We start from the raw sequence: 19234 nt of genomic DNA, 5'->3' as shown, positions 1-19234 counted from the left end.
ATGTGGATGGCAGGGACCCACATACTCAAATCACAGCCTCCTGCCTCCCAGGGAGCATATTAGCAGGAACCTGGAATAGGAAGCAGAGCTACAACTCAAGTCCAGCTACTCCATTGTGGAGTACATGCACCCCAAGAGGTGTCTTAACTGGTACTCCAAAAGCTTGCTCCAGAATTGCTTCATTTTTCACAATTTTGTTGTAAAGGCAGCTCTTTCATCCCCAATGGCCGCTGTGGCCGGCGTACCCAGCTGATCTGAAGCCAGGAAACAAGTGCTTCTCCTGGTCTCCCATGCAGGTGCAGGGCCCAAGGATCTGGGCCATCCTCCACTGCCCTCCCGTCCCACAGCAGAGACCTGGACTGGAAGAGGAGCAATCAGGACAGAATCCGGCGCCCCGACCGGGACTAGAACCCAGGGTGCCGGCACCGCAGGCAGATGATTAGCCTAGTGAGCTGTGGCGCAGGCTGTAAAGGCGGTTCTAAAGTGACAGTTTTATTCCTTCCATGAATTGAAGGTAATGTTCTGTTGCTTTCTGTCCTTTGTCGCTTCCAATGAGAAGGCAATTGTCATTCCTATAATGTACCAAATTTATGGAAAGTGTGTTTTATTGTCTCTTTTAAGATACTTTAATTCCATTTCATTCATTTACCCATAAAGAGCTTATGTACATTTATTTATTTTATTTTTGTTATTCAAAAAAATTCCACTTGGCCACCATAAAATTTCTGTTTGGATTGATGTCTTTTTTATCATTTTGTATAATTCTTGGTCATTATATACAGAGTATTCCTTAGATACCACTTTCTTTCTCTCTGGTAATGATATTACAGAACTCTCCACATTGGTTTTTGATCTCAAATTGTGTATTTATTGGTGATTCATTTTTCTTTGCTTTATTTTGATAATTTCTTTTGACTTGCCTTTATGCTAACGTACCTTTTCTCTCTATATCCAGTAAAATTTCAGATCTTAGACTGAACTTTTCCCTTGGAGGCTATCTTCTCTTTTTTTAGCACTTTAGTTGGCTCAATATTTATAATTTTATGACTGTTCTGGAAACATTCTCTGTTTATTCTTGTTTTCCATTTTTTATATTAACACTTTAACGTATGTATTGTAGTTATTCTTAGGCTTTTTTTGATAATGACTACAAATTGCTCATCTCCTAGTCTGGTTTTATTGAATTTCGATCTCTTGATCATGAATCACCTTATTTTGCTTCTTTTCCTGCCAAACAATATGTTTTAGAAAGCATTAGATAACCAGAAATACATAATTTCTGAGTATATAAGTATATGTGTGTATATATATATATGGTATCAGTACTCAAGAAAACAAATATCATATCTTTTCCCTGATTTACAATAACTAATATATAGAATACAAAAAAGTAATATATATGAACAAAATTAAAATTTTTAGATTTGGTTATTGTTTATTGTCCTTGTCTGTACTCTTGAGGAACAGTGGTCTTTCTGCTTACTACTTGTTGAATTTTTTAGTGGAGAGTTAATCTTGTGATTATAAAGTAAATTGAAACTATGTCATTTTAAAAATTGAAAATAAGAATGGAAGGGGGAGGGAGAATGGGAGGGAAAATAGGATAGGATGGGAAGTATCATTATGCTCTTAAAACTGTATATATGAAATACATCAATTTGTTCCCTTTATAAAGCTAAAATTTTTAAAGAATTATGTAGAAGTCACACTCAGAACAAAAATCACTTCTGCTACTCTTAACCCACTAATCTGCATTGAGCTGAATCTAGGCTGTGATAAAGCTGTAGTAATACCCAGTTCCCCACTAGGTACAAAGTTTTCAGGTGGGATCTGTGTTTTCCATTACCATTGCAATGTCTGCATTCTAGTGAGACTCTGGAGACTTCTTTTCTTCTCTAATCTAGAAAATAGGTTTCTGATTGAAGGGACATTTTGTTATGCTCTGTACCATAGCTACCACTTTTGTGTGTGTGTGTGTGTTGGGGTATTGTTCTACTGCACTCTGCTTTCAATTCTACTATCGATCTCAGAGAATATATCAGTCCTTTGTCTTAGAGATTGGCTTTGAAGAACCTCTGCAGCACACTGGGTGAATTTAAACAGAGCTTCAAAGGGATTTCTTTTAGTTCCATCTTGTGTAGCTAGACTTCAGAAGCCAGCAGTCAACAACAATTGGTTCAAACACAAAAAGTTCTGGAGTTTGGGGAAGAATTGTTTTTTTTTTTTTTTTCCATTTCTCTGGCCATGATGTTGTCTTCTATTGATAATGCACAATCTAGTAAATATACTCACAGTTCACATTTCTACCCTGAGCCTTTGATATGCTATTCATATGCACTCAGAGATGATCTTTGGAGAAAGGTAAATGGTGGGTAAAAACTGTCTAACTCATGCTGTTAGTCATGTGGGAAATACATTGTAGTATGATGTATTTTATTGTTAGAATTGAGAGTGGAATCATGAACACTTCTATATTCTATATTTGATATTATTAAGAAATGATATCAAAACTGGGTATTTGGGTGTTTTTTTCTACAAGCTAGACATCAATTTAAAAAAAACTAATTGGTTTATGTGGATAATTTTTGTGATAGAATGTGAAGCTCTTCTTTGAATTTCTTCCAAATTTAATGAATTTCACTATGTTATATTGCTATGGAGCTTCCATTTCTGGTTGGTCTCATATTGTTGGCATTTACTAGGATGCAGATTGTATCAATTGTAATGGGTGACTTTAGAAAAAAAAGACAAAACCAAACAAAAATTGAGTATTTTAGAAAATTACAATGATACTGGTACAACTTTTTTATTACATTTCACATTGTATTTTATTCCATACTTCTATTTTATAAATATTTTTTATATTAGTGTTAAATTTAATTTAATAGGACTAATAAGAGTACCATTCCATCAAGGAGAGGGTATAATGAATCTTTTCTCATAAAATTTTTTAAATTATATTTTTTACAAGTTTGAAGATGCATATACTGATAAAAATTTTATGCAAATAAAACCACATTACTGACAGCATATCTTTAGAACTATGTTAACTTATTTTTTTTTAACTTTTATTTAGTAAATATAAATTTCCAAAGTACAGTTTATGGATTACAATGGCTTCCCCCCGATAATTTCCCTCCCACTCGCACCCCTCACATCTCCCACTCCATCTCCCGTTCCATTCACATCAAGATTCATTTTAAATTATCTTTATATACAGAAGATCGATTTAGTATATATTAAGTAAAGATTTCATCAGTTTGCTCCCACACAGAAACACAAAGTGTAAAATACTGTTTCAGCACTAGTTATAGCAATACTTCACATTGGGCAACACATTAAGGACAGATCCCACATGAGGAGTAAGTACACAGTGACTCCTGTTGTTGACGTAACAACTGGACACTCTTGTTTATGACGTCAGTAATCTTCCTACGCTCTAGTCATGAGTTGCCAAGGCTATGTAAGCCTTTTGAGTTCACCGACTCTGATCTTATTCAGACAGGGTCTTAGTCAAAGCGGAAGTTCCCTCCTCCCTTCAGAGAAAGGTACCTCCTTCTTTGATGACCTGTTCTTTCCACTGGGATCTCACTCGCAGAGATCTTTCATTTAGGTCTTCTTTTTTTTTTTTCCCCAGAGTGTCTTGGCTTTCCATGCCTAAAATACTCTCATGGCTCTACAGCCAGATCCGAATGCCTTAAGGGCTGATTCTGAGGCCAGAGTGCTATTTAGGACATCTGCCATTCTATGAGTCTGCTGTGTATCCCACTTCCCTTGCTGGATCATTCTCTCCCTTTTTGAGTCTATCACTTAGTATTGGCAGACACTAGTCTTGTTTGTGTGATCCCTTTGACTCAGACCTATCAGTGTGATCAATTGTGAACTGAAATTGATCACTTGGACTAGTGAGATGGCATTGGTACATGCCACCTTGATGGGATTGTATTGGGATCCCTGGCACGATTCTAACTCCACCATTTGGAGCAAGCCCAATTGAGCATGTCCCAAATTGTACATCTCATCCCTCTCTTATTCCCACTCTTATATTAACAAGGATCACTTTTCAGTTAAAATTTAAACACCTAAGAATAATTGTGTGTTAATTACAGAGTTCAACCAATAGTACTAGAACAAAAAAAAAATATTAAAATGGATAAAGTATTCCATTGTGCATCAACAGTCAGAACTTGACTTCAACAGGTTTTCTTTTTGGTGCTCAGTTAGTTGTCACCGATCAGGGATAACATATGATATTTGTCCCTTAGGGAATGGCTTAATTCGCTTAGTATAATATTTTCCAGATTACTCCATCTTGGTGCAAATGACCAATTTCCTTATTTTTGACTGCTGTATACTATTCTATAGAGTACATTCCCCATAATTTCTTTATCCAGTCTACTGTTGATGGGCATTTGGGTTGGTTCCAGGTCCTAGCTATTGTGAATTGAGCTCCAATAAACATTAAGGTGCAGACAGATTTTTTGTTTGCCAATATAATTTCCTTTGGGTAAATTCCAAGGAGTGGGATGGCTGGGTTGAATGGTAGGGTTATATTCAGGTTTCTAAGGACTCTCCAGACTGACTTGCACAGTGGCTTGACCAGTTTGCATTCCCACCAACAGTGGGTTAGTGTCCCTTTTCCCCCATATCTTCTCCAGCATTTATTATTGGTAGATTTCTGTTTGTGAGCCATTCTAACCAGGGTGAGGTGAAACCTCATTGTGGTTTTGATTTGCATTTTCCTAATTGCTAGTGATCTGGAACATTTTTTCATATCTGTTGGCCATTTGGATTCCCTCTTTTGAAAAATGTCTATTGAGGTCCTTGGCCCATCTCTTAAGTGGGTTGTTTGTTTTGATGTTGTGCAATTTCTTGATTTCTTTGTAGATTCTGGTTATCAACCCTTTATCTATTGCATAGTTTGCAAATATTTTTTTCCCATTATGTTGGTTGCCTCTTTACTTTTCTGACTGTATCTTTTGCAGTACAGAAACTTCTCAATTTGATGCAATCCCAAATGTTAATTTTGGCTTTGACTGCCTCTGCTTCTGGGGTCTTTTCCAAGAAATCTTTGCCGGTAACTATATCTTGCAGGGTTTCTCCATTGCTCTCTAATAATTTGATGGTGTCAGGTCGTAGATTTAATTCTAATCCATGTTGAATGAATTTTTGTGTAAGGTGAAAGGTAGGGGTCTTGCTTCATGGTTCTGCATGTGGAAATCCAATTTCCCAGCAGCATTTATTGAATAGACTGTCCTTACTCCAGGGATTGGTTTTGGATACTTGATCAAATATAAGTTGGCTGTAGATGTTTGGATTGATTTCTGGTGTTTCAATTCTGTTCCATTGGTCTATCCATCTGTTTCTGTACCAGTACCATGCTGTTTTGATAACAACTGTCCTGTAGTATGTCCTGAAATCTGGTATTGTGATGCCTCCAGCTTTGTTTGTGTTGTACAAGATTGCTTTAGCTATTCGAGGTCTCCTGTGCCTCCATATGAATTTCAGCATCATTTTTTTCAGATCTGAGAAGAAGGTCTTTGGTATCTTGATTGGTATTGCATTGAATCTATAAATTACTTCTGGTAGAATGGACATTTTGATGATATTGATTCTTCCAATCCATGAGCATGGAAGATTTTTCCATTTTTTGCTATCCTCTTCTGTTTCTTTCATTAAGGTTTTGTAATTTTCATCGAAGAGATCTTTAACGTCCTTGGTTAAGTTTATTCCAAGGTATTTGATTGTTTTTGTGGCTATTGTGAATGGGATTGATCTTAGAAGTTCTTCCTCATCCATGGCATTGCCTGTGTATACAAAGGCTGTTGATTATTGTGCATTGATTTTATATCCTGCTACTTTGCTAAACTCTTCTATGAGTTCCAATAGTCTCTTTGTAGAGTTCTTTGGGTCCCCTAAATAAAGAATCATGTCATCTGCAAAGAGGGATAGTTTGAGTTCTTCCTGCCCAATTTGTATCCCTTTAATTTCTTTTTCTTGCCTAATGGCACTGGCTAAAACTTCCAGAACTATATTGAATAGCAGTGGTGAGACTGGGCATCCCTGTCTGGTACCAGATCTCAGTGGATATGCTTTCAACCTTTCCCCATTCAGTAGGATGCTGGCCATGGTTTTTTCATAAATTGCTTTGATTGTTTTGAGGAATATTCCTTCCATACCCAATTCGCTTAGAGTTTTCATCATGAACGGGTGTTGTTTTTATCAAATGCTTTCTCTGCATCTATTGAGATAATCATATGGTTTTTCTTCTGCAATCTGTTAATGTGGTGTATCACGTTGATTGTTTTGCCACATTGAACCATCCCTGCATACCAGGGATAAATCCCACTTGGTCTGGGTGGATGATCTTTCTGATGTGTTGCTGCATTCTATTGGCCAGAATTTTATTGAAGATTTTTGCATCTATGTTTATCATGGATATTGGGCTGTATTTCTCTTTCAATGCTGCATCCTTTTCTGGTTTATGAATTAAGGTGATGCTGGTGTCATAGAAAGAATTTGGGAGGATTCCCTCTTTTTCGATTGTTCTGAATAGTTTGAGAAGAAATGGGATTAGTTCTTCTTTAAATGTGTGGTAGAATTCAGCAGTGAATCCATCTGGTCCTGGGCTTTCTTTGCTGAGAGGGCCTTTATTACTATTTCAATTTCTGTCTCAGTTATGGGTCTGTTTCGGTTTTCTAAGTCTTCATGGTTCAATTTGGTAGATTGCTTGTGTCCAGGAATCTATCCATTTCTGATAGGTTTCCCTGTTTGCTGGTATACAAGTCCTTTTAGTAATTTCTGATGATTCTTTTTATTTCTCAGGTGACTGTTGTAACGTTTCCTTTTTCATCTCTGATTTTATTGATTTGGGTCTTTTCTTTTTTTAGTTAGTTGGGCCAATGGGGTGTCAATTTTGTTTATTTTTTCAAAAAACCAGCTCCTCATCTGGCTGATTTTTTGTAATGTTTTTTTTTGGATTCAATCCTGTTGATTTCTTCTCTGATTTTAATTATTTCTATTCTCCTACAAGATTTGGGTCTGGTTTGCTGCAGATTTTCTAGATCCTTGAGATGCCTTGAAAGCTCATCTATTTGGTGCCTTTCCAATTTCTTAATGTAGGCATCTATTGATGTAAACTGTCCTCTGATCACAGCTTTTGCTGCATCCCATAAGTTTTGGTATGTTGTGCTGTTATCCTCATTTACTTCCAGAAAGTTTTTGATTTCTCTTTTAATTTCTTCTATGACCCATTGTTCATTCAGGAGCATGTTGTTCAATCTCCATGTATTTGCATATGCTCTAGGGATTCCTGAGTTGCTAATTTCCAGCTTCATTCCTTTGTGGTCTGAGAAGCTGCATCGTATGATTCTAATTCTTTTGAATTTGCTGATACTTGCTTTATGGCCTAGTATGTGGTCAATTTTAGAGAAGGTTCCATATACTGCTGAGAAGACTGTAAAATCTTTAGATGCAGGTTTGAATGTTCTGTAGATATCTGTGAGATCCATTTGGACTATAGTGTCATTTAAATCTACTGTCTCCTTGTTGATCTTTTGTCCTGTTGATCTGTCTATTTCTGAGAGTGGAGTATTGATGTCCCCCAGTACTATTGTATTGGGGTCTAAGTCTCCCTTTAAGTCCCTTAATAAATCTTTTAAATAAACTGGTGCCCTGTAATTAGGTGCACATACCTTGATAATCATTATATCCTCCTCTTGAATTGATCCCTTAATCATTATATAGTGCCCCTCTTTGTCTCTCCTAACAGTTTCTGTGGTAAAGTTTATGTTGTGCAATATTAAGATGGCTACGCCTGTTCTTTTTTCATTTCTGTTGGCATAGTTTATCTTTTTCCAGACTTTAACTTTCAGTCTGTATGGATCTTTGTTGGAAAGATGTGTTTCTTGTAAGCAGCAAATAAATGGGTTTTGTTCCTTAACCCAGTTAGCCAATCGGTGTCTTTTAACTGGAAAGTTCAGGCCATTAAAATTCAATATGACTATTGATAAGTAGTAACTTTTCCCTGCCATTTGCCAAAGATATTTTCTAATTTATGTTTTGAACTTCCTGTGATCTTTTGCTGTGAAGTTTCCTTCCTTTACCTTCTTTCATATTGATGACCATGTTTCTGTGTTTCTGTGTGTAACACATCATTAAGCATCTTTTGCAGGGCTGGACGAGTGGCAACAAATTCTTTCAATTTCTGTTTGCTATGAAAGGTTTTTATTTCACCTTCATTCACAAATGAGAGCTTTGCAGGGTATAATATTCTGGGCTGGCAGTTTTTCTCTCTTAGTACCTGGACTATATCTCGCCATTCCATTCCCTCCTAGCTTGTAGGGTTTCTGATGAGAAGTGTGCTGTGAGTCTAATTGGAGATCCTCTGAGAGTAATCTGACATTTCTCTCCTGCACATTTTAGGATCTTTTCTTTATGTTTCACTGTAGTGAGTTTAATTACGTGTCGTGGTGAGGATCTCTTTTGGTCGTGTTTATTAGTGGTTCTGTGAGCTTCCTGTACTAGGATGTCTCTGTCCTTCTACAAACCTGAGAAATTTTCTGCTAATATCTCACTAAAAAGGCCTTCTAATCCTTTCTCCCTCTCCATGCCTTCAGGACCTCCTAGAACCCGAATGTTGGCTTTTTTAATAGTATCCTATAGATTCCCAACAATATTTTTTAGATTTCTAATTTCCTCTTCTTTTCCTTGTTTGACTGTGTACTTTCCTGTTCTCTGTCTTCTAAGTCTGATATTCTCTCTTCTGCTTCACCCATTCTGTTTTTAAGGCTCTCTGATGTGTTTTTCATTTGATCTACTGAATTCTTCATTTCATTATGATTTCTCTTCACTATCAGAGTTTCATATTCTACTAGTTTCTTCATTTCATTTTGATTCCTCCTTAATATTTCATTTTCGCAAGAGAAATTTTCTATCTTGTCCATTAGGATTTCTGTAGTTCAAGAATTTGATTTTGAGTACTTCTTAATGTTCTTAACAATTTTTTGAGATCTGCTTCTTGCATTTCTTCTATCTCATCATGTTCATAATCTCGAATTGGGGTGTCTTGTTCATTTGGGGGCATCATAGTGTCTTCCTTGTTCTTGTTACGTCAGTTTTTGTGTTTGTTGTTTGGCATACTGGAGATATTCTTTGGTTTCTTCACTGTGGTGTTTTTTCTTGTTATACTATGACTCTAGATTAAGTGGACTGTCTGCTTTTGATGGATCCTTAGAGGTTGTGATGGGTGTTGGCAGAGAGCTCTGTTTGGTTCTTCAGGGTTAAGGATGTGTCAAAGGTGACTCACCCAGGTTGTTCTCTCTCTCTTTAGCTTGCTCTCTCTCTCTCTCTCTCTCTCTCTCTTTTTTTTTTTTGACTCAGAGGGGAAGTAATCCTGCACAGCTGAGTGGAATTGAGGGTAGTTGATGTATGAAATCTGGCCTCTGTGGGTATTCGTCTGCTCTCTCTACCCCAGGGACTGCACAAAGGGTTTATGCAGCCCCCAGTATGGTCTCAAATTTCTCCACAGTCTCTCACTGGGTTGTCAAGGTTACCAAGTTTGTGTACTCGGTGAGTTCTCTCGCCCACCCTCTGATTTTCACAATCTCAGTTCCTTAGCTCCACACTTTCACTAGGTCCTAACCTCCTGTTATTTCTCCCCACAAGAGTCAGGTTTTTCTGCTTGGCTGATGGCGGGCGCCACTTTATGTATGTTCAAAATGGCGCCTGCTCTTTGTCTTGCTCAGCTATGTACGGTGAGTGGAGAGAGACACTCATGTCCGTGCCAGTTCCCCTTATTTATTCATTTTTTTCTCTCCTCCAGTCAGCCTGGTGAGCTTTCCCCAGTGGGGCTTTCATTCCCTCAGGGCTCCTTCTGCCTTTCCTCGCCAATGTCTCAGGTTACCGAGGTTTTTGTCTCACTTTCCCTTCCAGTGCTGGGGCGCAGACTCCGCGGCTGTCCTCCGTGCTGTGGGTGTCCTTGCTCTCCCCGTAGGTCCTCCGTGTCACATCCACTAGATCCAGGAGAGCTTCCTCTGCAATTTTTTCACAAGCCTTTTCCTGAGACTACGGTAACTCCACTTTTATTAAAGTATCTTTTCCCAGACAATCAGTGCATGCCCTCACTATTCCACCATCTTGGCTCCGCCTAGAACTATATCCTATAATACATTTTCAATAATACTGTAGTTATATATGGACCACATATATCATCTCTGTTCCTACAATGTTATTTTTTCTTAATCTTAATCTAGCAACAAAATAGAGCATTTTAAGTTTTTATCCCCTAACATTTTGTTTATTATTTAAGGAATCTTTCTTCCAAAACCATTAAAGCAAGGAAAACTGTGGTCATGAGAGATTTTGCAGCATTTAGATTAGATAAGAAAGAAGATAATTAATTAACCATCGTGTTTATTGGTTGAAAAATAGATGTCCACATAAATAAAGATATTCCTATTTCAGAAGGAAACAGTCAAAGAAGGAGAGAACAAGATAGAGAATGGAATATGTAACAATTTTATTCAAGGTTAAATTTAAAATGGTGAAATTTCAGAAAAGAAAACATAAATTTTCTTCAGTTGCCTATTGATATATTCCTATTTATTGGAGACATGACTACAAATCTGATTTATTATCACTGACTGATGTTAATAATTTGGAACCTTACCATTACACATTAAATGTGCATTTTAAGATCTGGCATATGATGCCAATTAATGAGATTGTAAATATCTATCAATACCAGCCCATGTCTTGGGTACTCAGAAATCATGTGAATTCATTAATTTGATTTGCAAGTGAAATGAGACTTTATATGTATTAACAGTATTCTCAGGTTCTAATTTCATGATAGCAAGAATTAAACAAAATTGATAAAGTCAAAGGGAGGAAAAAAAAGTAATTAGTGCGTATTTTGGTGAAAGATAAAAAGTAGAGTAGGTGGTTGAACTGAGTGGCTGAAGATGAAGCCCAAGTGCTTGGGTCCCTGCCACCAAAATTAGATACAGATTGAATTTCTGGCTTCTGTCTTTGGCCTGGCGATTGGAACCATTTGGAGAGTGGATCCACAGATAGAGCTCTGTCCATCTCTGTCTGTCTGTTTCTCTGCTTTTAAAATACATTAAAAAAAAACTTGCAAACAATTAAAAATATTGTTCACCTATAATTTCCAAAATTTGATATGTCATTGTGAAAATTAAAATCAATATCTGTTTATATTAAAAAATAAATGTATACTGATAAGTGAAGTGAACAATATATTCCCAACATAATTTTCTTTGGCAAAAACCATATATCTCTCCTTTGATTTAATATAATTTTTAAAATATTGATGAGAATTCTGGCTCAATACTTCATTATTTTCACTAGTTTTGAAAGCAAAATTGCAAGCACAATAGGCAGGAAGCATTGTCTCAATTTGCTTAGTTAGAAATAGGAATTAATTAAAGCCTTAATAGACTTTTCTTCTGTTGTTTTTACTTTTGAAGCAAGAAATGGTGAATGGATAGGTAAACATTTAGCTGCTCCTCACTCCCTAATTATTTTGCATATGCCTCATGGCAATCTGTTGCCTAAAACTCAAGGGACTCAGCACTTAATGAGAATGTTTTCTTGATTAGAAAACAAATGCATGTAGTCAGTCTCCAACTTTTGGAAGGATATAATATAATTTTTAAAGATAATCTACATAAAATTGAAAAAAACTTTATTGACACTAGATTGAAAAAATTAGCACTTTCAAACGATTTTTTTTGTTTTGTCAGCCATAAACAACAAATTCAGTATGTAATGACATCAAACATATTAGTGAGATACTTTACTTTTTAAAAAAGCTTTTTAAATGTTTTATGTATACAATGACATCAGATTTCATATGTTTCATAGTTAAAGATTAAGGGAAATATTGACACTTCCCACCCAACACCCATGCTCACACCCTCCCTTCTCCATCCTTTCTTGTTTTTTCTTTTAATTTTTACAATGGCATTTCACAATGACATATTTTCAGCTTATTTTATAATCATAAGCTTAAACTCCACTAAGTGAAGAATTCAATAAATAGTAAGCAGAAGACAAAACAACAGAAACAGAAAACACTGATCCTCAACAATAGAGACAGGGACTGTAAACAATCATTGATTCTCAAAATGTGTTTCACTTACATACATAGAATTTGTTTTGTTCTCTTCTAGTTACCAGAGGAAAAAGAAAAGCATATATATATATATATATATATATATCATATATATATATATACACACACACATATATATATATATGAAAAACATGTGATATATATATATATATATCTTTTGGGGACTGGCTTATTTCACTAAGTGTAATGGTTTTCAGTTGGATCCATTGATTGCAAAAGACAGTATTTCATTATTTTTATGACTAAATAGTAGCCCATAGTGTTAATATGCTACATACATAGGCCGGCACCACAGCTCACTAGGCTAATCCTCCACCTGCGGTGCCAACACCTGAGGTTCTAGTTCTTGTTAGGGTGCCGGATTCTGTCCCAGTTGCTCCTCTTCCAGTCCAGCTCTCTGTTGTGGCCCGGGAGTGTAGTGGAGGATGGCCCAAGTGCTTGGGCTCTGCACCCGTGTGGGAGACCAGGAGGAAGCACCTGGCTCCTGGCTTTGGATTGGCACAGCACACCAGCTATAGCGGCCATTTGGGGGGTGAACCAATGGAAGGAAGACCTTTCTCTCTGTCTCTCTCTCACTGTGTAACTCTGCCTGTCAAAAAAAATATGCTACATACATAAATACTTTGTCCATTCATCAGTTGATGAACATCTGGGTCATTTCCATATCTTTGTTATAGTAAATGGAGCTACAGTAAACATGAGGATACAGATCACTATTCCATTATCTGATTTTTATTTCCTTTCAGTAAATTCCCAAAAGTAATATAGCTGGGTCTTATGGTAGATCTATGTTCTGCTCTCTGAAAAACTTCTATACAGTTTTTGTGGTTGTACTAGTTTACAATCCCACCAAAAGTGAATTACAGTACCTTGTTTGCAGATCCTATCCAGAATTTATTGTTTTTGGGTTTTTGGTGATAACCATTCTAACTGGAGTGAAATGAAACCTCATTGTGGTTTTTATTCGCATTTCCCTAATGGCTATTCAAACTGAGCATATCTTTTCATGAGTCTGTTGGCCATTTAAATCTCATCTTTTGAAAAATATCTGTTCAAGCCTTTGACCATTTCTTAACCAAATTATTTATTTTGCTCTCTGAGTTTCTTGAACTCTTGATAGTTCCTGGATATTAATCCTTTAGCATTGCACAGTTTTCAAATATTTCCGCACATTCTGTTGATTGCCTCTTCATTTTATTGAGTGGTTTTTTTTGCATCACAGAAGCTTCTTAGCTTGATGTAATCTGATGTGTCAATTTTTGCTTTGATTGCCTGTGCTTCTAGGTTATTTTCCAAGAAGTCTTTGCCTATGTCAATGTCTTGCTGAGTTTTCCCAATGTTTTCTTCTAGTAATTGGGTGGTGCCAGGTCATAAATTTAGATCCTAGATCAATTTTGAATTGATTTTTGTATAAGGTACAATGTAGAGCTCTTGTTTCATACTCTACACACATAGATCCAATTTTCTCAACACAATTTGTTGAATATATGGCCCTTTCTACAGAGATTGATGGTAGCTTGTTTGTCAATGTTTAGTTGGTTGTAGATTTGTGGGTTGATTTCTTTCTTTTTTTTTTTTTTTTTTTTTTGACAGGCAGAGTGGACAGTGAGAGAGACAGAGAGAAAGGTCTTCCTTTGCCGTTGGTTCACCCTCCAATGGCTGCCGTGGCCAGCGCGCTGCGGCCGGCACACCGCGCTGATCCGATGGCAGGAGCCAGGAGCCAGGTGCTTTTCCTGGTCTCCCATGGGGTGCAGGGCCCAAGCACCTGGGCCATCCTCCACTGCACTCCCGGGCCACAGCAGAGAGCTGGCCTGGAAGAGGGGCAGCCGGGACAGAATCCGGCGCCTCAACAGGGACTAGAACCCGGTGTGCCGGCGCCGCAAGGCAGAGGATTAGCCTAGTGAGCCGTGGCGCCGGCCCGATTTGTGGGTTGATTTCTGAAGATTCTATTCTGTTCCATTGACCTACATGACAATTTTTTGTAGCAGTACCAAGCTGTTTTAATTAAAACAGTTCTATTGTATGTCTTGAAATCTGATATTATGATGGCTCCAACTTTGTTTTTGTTGTTCAATATTGTTTAGATAATTGGGAACTCTTATGGTTCCATATGAATTTTACCATTCTTTTTTTCTAGATATGGGGAGATTGTCATTGCTATTTTCATTTGGAGCCCATTGAACCTATAAATTGGTTTTTGGCAGTATGGACATTTTGATGCTATTAATTCTTCCAATCCACAAACATGTAATATTTTTCATTTTTTGTGTCTTCTATTTCTTTCTTTAATGTTTTCTAATTTTCATTGCAGATGTCTTTCACATCTTTGTTTAGACTTATTCAGATATTTAAGTGGCTATGGCTATTGTGAATGGGGCTGATCTTACAAGTTCTGTCTTGGCTGTGGCATTGTCTGTCTACACAAAGGTTGCTGATTTTGTGTGTTAATTTTGTATTCTGCAACTTCACGAAACTGTCTCATGAGTTTCAGTACTGTCCCTGCAGAGTTTTTTTTGTTCCCCTATATATAGAATCAGATCATTGTTAAACAAGGATGATTTGACTTCTTCCTTTCAATTTGTATGCCTTTGCTTTTTTTTCTTGCATAAGTGCTGTGGCTAAAACTTCCATAACTATTTTGAAATGAAGTGTTGAAGGTGGGCATGACTTTCTAGTTCTGGATCTTTATGGAAATACTTCCCACTTTCCTTCATTCAATATAATGATTGTTTTGGATTTTTCATATATTGCCTTGATTGTGTTGAGGAATGTTCCTTCTATAAACAAGTTGCTTAAGTTTTTTTATCATAAATGGATGTTTTATTTTATCAAAAGTTTTCTCTGTATCTGTTGAGATAATCATATGTTCTTTATTATTCAATATGCTAATATATTGCATCACATTTATCGAATTGCATATTTTGAAACATTTCTGTATACCAAGGATAATTCCCACTTATTCTGTGTGAATGATATTTCTGATGTGTTGTTAGACTGATATGTTGTTATACTGATGTGTGTTGAGGATTTTTGAAATTTTGTTCATCAGTGATATTGGTCTGTAGTGCTCTTTGTTGTATGTTTTTCTGGTTTTGGAATTAGGGTGATGATGGCCTCATGGAAGGAGTTTGGGAGGATTCTCTCCCTTTCAATTTTTTTGAGTAGTTAGGGAAGAAAAGTGATTAGTTCTTCTTTAAATGTCTTACAGATTCATAGAATGGAAGATGTCCTAAACAGCACTTTGGCTTCAGAATCAGCCCTTAAGTCATTCAGATCTGGCTAAAAAGCCCATGAGAGTCTCCCAGGCATGGGAAGCCAAGAAGCTCTGGCAAAAAAAAAAAAAAAAAAAAAAAAAAAAAAAAAAAAAATGACCTAAATGAAAGATCTCTGTGAGAGAGATCCCAGTGGAAAGAATGGGTCATCAAAGAAGGAGGTACCTTTCTCTGAAGGGAGGAGAGAACTTCCACTTTGACTATGACCTTTTCTAAAAAAGATCAGAGTTGGCAAACTCAAAAGGCTTCCATAGCCTTGGCAACTCATGAGAAGAGCCTAGTGTGATTACTGATTCTATAAATAAGGTGTCAATTGTTAAGCAACAACAGGAGTCACTGTGCACTTTCTCCCCATGTAGGATCTCTGTCCTTCATGTGTTGTACAATGTGAATTAGTGGTGTACTCAAACAATACTTTACACTTTGTGTTTCTGTGTGGGTGAAAACTGTTGAAATCTTTACCTAGTATATACTAAATTGATCTTCTGTATATAAAGAGAATTGAAAATGAATCTTGATGTGAATGGGATGGGAGAGGGAGCAGGTGATGGATGGCTGCAGGTGGGAGGGAGGTTATGGGGCGGGGAAGCTGCTATAATCCGAAAGTTGTACTTTGGAAATTTAGATTTATTAAATAAAAATTTTAAAAAAATGTCATAGATTTCAGCAGTGATGACATCCAGTCCTTTTTTTTCCTAGGGAGGAATTTTATTACTGATCCAGTCTCTGTCTGTTCAGGTGTTCTATGTTTTCTTTACTCAATTTTGTTAGATTGTGTGTGTTCAGGAATCTATCCATTTCTTCTAGGTTTTTCAATTTGTTGGTTTATAGCTATTTGTAGTAATTCCTGATGACTCTTCTTTTTTCTGTTGTACCCTTTGCTACATCTCCTTTTTCTTCTCTGATTTTATTGATATAGGTCCTCACCTTCTTTTTTAGTTAGTTGGGATATTGGTGTATTAATTTTACTGATTTTTGCAAAAAAATATTCATTTCACTGATATTTTAAAATTTTAATTTTAATTATTTTAATAACTTCAATTGTAATTATTTCATTCCTCCTACTAATTTAGGGTGTTCTTTGTTGTTTTTCTAGATCTTAAAGACACATTCAGCTGATATTGAATGGATGGGAAAAGATGTTCCATGCTAACAGAAGGCAAAAATGAGCAGGTATAGATATCGTATTATCACACAAAATACACTTTATTACAGAAAGTGCTAAAAGAAGGGCAATATGCAATGATTAAGAGATAAATTCAATGTGAAGATATGACTACAGTAATTGTGTATGTTAATGTATCTAAAGGGAGACATAGACCCCCCCCCAATACAATAGTAATAGGGTATTTCAACACCCACTTTCATCAATGGACACATCAGTCAAACAGAAAATCAGCAAAGAAACAACAGAAATAATCTACACTATGGAGCAAGTGGATATAACTTCTATATACAGAACATTTCATCCCATAGTTGAAGAATACACATCCTTTTCTTCAGTTTGTGTAACCTTCTCTAGGATATACCATATGCTAAGCCTTAAATCTAGTCTCAGCAAATTCAAAAACATTGAAATCACACAATGTATCTTTTCTGACCACAGTGGAAGGAAGCTGGAAATTAGTAAACTGAAAGTCTCTAGAACATATGCAAACACATGTAGACTGAATGACATGCTCCTGATTGAACAGTGAATTATATAAAAAATCAAAAGGGAAATAAAAAAATTCCTGGAAACAAATGAAGGTGACAATATAACATATCAAAATGTTTGGAATAGAGCCGGCGCCGTGGCTCAATAGGCTAATCCTCCGCCTTGCGGCGCCGGCACACCGGGTTCTAGTCCCGGTCGGGGCGCCGGATTCTGTCCCGGTTGCCCCTCTTCCAGGCCAGCTCTCTGCTATGGCCAGGGAGTGCAGTGGAGGATGGCCCAGGTGCTTGGGCCCTGCACCCCATGGGAGACCAGGAAAAGCACCTGGCTCCTGGCTCCTGCCAGGATCAGCGCGGTGCGCCGGCTGCAGCGGCGGCCATTGGAGGGTGAACCAACGGCAAAGGAAGACCTTTCTCTCTCTGTCTCTCTCTCACTGTCCACTCTGCCTGTCAAAAAAAAAAAAAAAAATGTTTGGAATATACCACAAGCATTGTTAAGAGGGAAGTTTATAGCAATTATTACATCAAGAAATCAGAAATACATCAATTAAAAAGATTTACTTTATTTGAAAATATATATTATTTATAAATATTATATATGTGTGTGTATATATATATATATATATATATATATCAAGAGAGAGATAGCTTCCATCTGCTTGCTTACTCCCCAGATAGCTGCAATGGCCTGTGTCTGTGCCAGACTAAAGTCAGGATCCAGGGGCTTCTTCCAGGTCTCCAATATAGGTGGCAAGGCCCAAACACTTGGGCTGTCTTCCACTGCTTTCCCAGACAACTAGCAACTTGCTGGCTTGGAAGTGGAGCAACCAGGACTTGAACTAATCCCCACACTGGCTCCTGGCAGGCAATGGTTTTCCATGCTATTCCACAATGCCGGGTCTGAGACATTTTACTTATTTTTTATCAGCTGCATAACATCTTTCTAGCTGCATTTCAAATTCACTAGATTCTTATTTCCCCAACCATATAGTGCACATTATAGGAGCCATACTGTAAAGACTCCTAATTATGTTTCTAATGTATACAATTTGGTGATAAAGAATGTTTAACAAATAGTTCTAAACGACAAACAATTTCATAGAGATTAAGTATAACATTGAGTATGGGGTATAGTACTTGGAATGGTAAAATGATGACACAAATACACTCTGATTGGTTAAGTATAGATGAATATGTGTAATAATTATAGTAACCATTTGCTTTTCTAGCTTCCTACCCTTTATCTGTTTTGCCAATTTTCTGCTTTTGTACAATTGAGACCTTTGCATTACATTTCTAAGAATAATGCATTTGGTGATCCACATGCAGCCTCACTATAGGCATCCTGGGTTAGATCTTAGTCATTATCAAGAAGATATGAGCAATTGTTTTTTTCCTCCTACTTTTTACATTAGATTTAAAATTTAAAATAATATGTAAAATTTTCGTTGATTGTTTCTTCCACACATACCTGATCATTTTTTCTGCATCCAGAATTTCTTGTCTCTGAATTTCTATTAAAAATATTTATCCTAATACTTAATTAAATGCACATTACTTAGGAGAAACCAGTAGTAATTTTGTCAAGTGTCTGTATTCTGAAACCATGTGTACAAATTTTCCTTCAATACATAACTCACACTAACAAGAATCCACTATCTAGGGAATGGGACAATAGTCTTATGACAGCCAAGCAAGCCATAAATTGATTACTGTGCATGAGGCAAGGAACATGGAGAAAATGCAAAGAGAACAGAACAAATGTAAAGGCTATATCATGTACAAGATTAATATCCTGCAAACACAAACCAGAGAGACAGAAAATTTGAACAGAAAGTGAAGGAAGCTGAAGACACAGCAACATCTTCCAGTATTATTGACATTGATGTGACTTCCTTTATGCTATTGTGAACCATGTAGATAAATACTAATGTAGAGACCAAACAAGTACATCTCTGAACAGTTATAATGTGCAAGAGAAGGAGCGATCATTAAAAAAAATGACAATAAATATGGATCAGTTCCCTCCCCATTTCCTCTCTGAAATGTCTGTTATATTCAAAGAAAAGAGGGGCTGTGATGTGACATAAAAAGTAAGACTGCTACCCGTGATGTCAATATCCAATATGGGTACCAGTTTGTGTCCCATCTG

The sequence above is a fragment of the Oryctolagus cuniculus genome, chromosome 5 (genome assembly GCF_964237555.1).
Source record: "Oryctolagus cuniculus chromosome 5, mOryCun1.1, whole genome shotgun sequence".
Classification (NCBI taxonomy): Eukaryota; Metazoa; Chordata; class Mammalia; order Lagomorpha; family Leporidae; genus Oryctolagus; species Oryctolagus cuniculus.
Note: the sequence above shows the minus strand (reverse complement) of the source record.